Here is a 2,264-nt window from a genome sequence, read left to right as displayed (position 1 = left end):
AGAGTTAAAAAAATGCAGGTGCCGCCTGGAACAAAAACCTTCTTTTTTAAATTGCACACCGGGACCTTACCGGTTAAAAAATTTTTAGAGGGAAAGGAATTGTTTTTACCCTGGGGATCTCACTGTTTAATTTGCAGAAAGCCGGAAACAATAGACCATGTATTTTTACACTGTTGGGAAGGGGTTTATTTTTGGGATGTATTGCAGCGAACATTAAAGAAAGAATTTCCACTAGACCCGTATGGCATCCGGTTCTTATGTGTTGAAAATGAGGATGGGGTGCCTTTCGATTTAATAATGCTGACAGGCCTCCACTGTATATGGCGCTCCAGAATGGCAGGCTGGCATTCTGACAGTGACGCAAGACCTGCCAGAATTTACTTTCGCGAAAGTATGGAGATGTTTCTGGCCATTCAGAAAGCCGCTGCGGAGCCTCCGGAGTGGCTCTCAAGGCTAGAGCCGCTCTGTACGTTGCGTGAATTTTAATTGGACGAAGCCAGATTTATGCTGGCTGACCACAAGTCGTGTGTACATAGTTATTGTCTTTTGTTGATTGTTTGTGTTGTCCAGTGTTTTGTGTCAAAGCCAGGCAATAAAGAAAAAAAAAAAAAGTCCTGGTTAGCTCAATTGGTAGAGCGACTGCTCCGGTGAAGCAGTGGTCCTGGGTTCGAACCCCGGACCAGGACGAATTTTTCTTTAACTACGAAGTTTCTGAGAAAGCTGTATAGCTTTCCTTTGTAGCCGTATGGCTGCGCTCGGGTGGATGCCAATGAGTAATTACTCCCTTATTACAAATCTACTCCACCTTGGGGGATTCCCCTAAACATTTGACCAACACAGTTCCCACTTCGAGTTATTGATCAATTCGCTCTCGCCCTACCATAAGCTTGCCGTCCTGGTTAGCTCAATTGGTAGAGCGACTGCTCCGGTGAAGCGGTGGTCCTGAGTTCGAACCCCGGACCAGGACGAATATTTCGTTAACTACGAAGTTTCTGAGAAATCTGTATAGCTTTCCTTTATAGCCGTATGGCTGCGCTCAGGTGGATGCCAATGAGTAATTACTCCCTTATTACACACAAGAGTTCCTTACACTAAAGGAAAAATATGATAGCTACACCGAGTTCTACACAGACGGATCGAAAACTACAGGTTATGTTGGAAGTGTAGTAGTGGAAGAGAACTGGGAAAAAATAGTAAGGCGTCCTATGTGTGCATCAGTTTTTACAGCCGAGTGTTATGCTGTGTTTCTTGCTACGGAGAAAATAATAAGCAAGAACATCGAAAAAAGTATTATATACACAGACTACCTCAGGGTATTGAAAGCACTACAGTCCAGAAATGCAGTCATGCCATCACTAGGTAAGGTCATACATAACATAACAAGGATCGTAACACAAGGGCACAACATAAAATTATGTTGGGTTCCTAGCCATGTTGGAATCGATGGTAACGAGACAGCGGACGCATGTGCTGCTGAAGCCCACAAGGAAATACAGAAAATAACCATGCCACATAATAACTGTATGAAGCTAGTTCAGAGCAGACTGAGGAACAAATGGCAGAGCACATGGAACAGTCAGATAAATAACAAGCTACACTTAATAAAACAAATATTAGGAGAATGGAAGTCATGCACACATCAGGAACGGTTTTTTGAAGTTTTTTTATGTCGTTTGCGTATTGGACACACACACGTTAACCACAACTTTCTACTAACAAAAGAAGACAAACCTACCTATGAAAAATGCGGAGATGAACTCACAGTAACTCATATCTTAATATCATGCAGAGAACTTGAAACACTCAGAAACAAGTTTTTTACCCCGTTTTACAACCAACACATCCCTTTTCATCCGTCATTGATTTCAGGTGAAGACTCTTATGATATGTCAAGCGTTTTTAACTTTTTAAAAGAAGCCAATGTACTCCCGAAACTCTGATTAATGGTCAGTTTTTTACAACTTGCGAATTTTTTTCGAACCACACCTCAGCCACCCTCTCGTCGTGAGAAGACGGCTGAGGTCACTATTCCATCGGTTGGGGACTTCGAGATCCTTGCAGAGCCAAGGATAACTGCTGAGGTTGCCAACCCTTTTTAAAGCATTTACCATAAGTATCTTCTAAAATTTTGTCGCATATTTACTAGGTTGCACGAATTAACTTTTTAGGCCCTTCACACCGCCGTTCATTTAGACTTTTGTATAACATCTATTTAAAAGAATTTTCTATGCCCTGAGCTTGGCGCATGATAGCCTTAGTTGCTT

The 2,264-nt window shown here is 42.1% G+C and overlaps 1 non-coding gene across 1 annotated transcript; it reads left to right on the top strand.

Moving 5' to 3' along the window:
- Positions 1-612: 612 nt before the first annotated feature.
- TRNAT-GGU (transfer RNA threonine (anticodon GGU)) lies at positions 613-686 on the top strand. The gene has a single exon. It is a non-coding gene; the product is annotated as a tRNA-Thr (tRNA).
- Positions 687-2,264: the final 1,578 nt, after the last annotated feature.

Source organism: Amblyomma mixtum, chromosome 6 (assembly GCF_055824585.1).
Source record: "Amblyomma mixtum isolate Tamu chromosome 6, ASM5582458v1, whole genome shotgun sequence".
Taxonomy (NCBI): Eukaryota; Metazoa; Arthropoda; class Arachnida; order Ixodida; family Ixodidae; genus Amblyomma; species Amblyomma mixtum.
The sequence above is the reverse complement of the archived record's forward strand: the minus strand, read 5'-3'. Positions and strand labels throughout refer to the sequence as shown.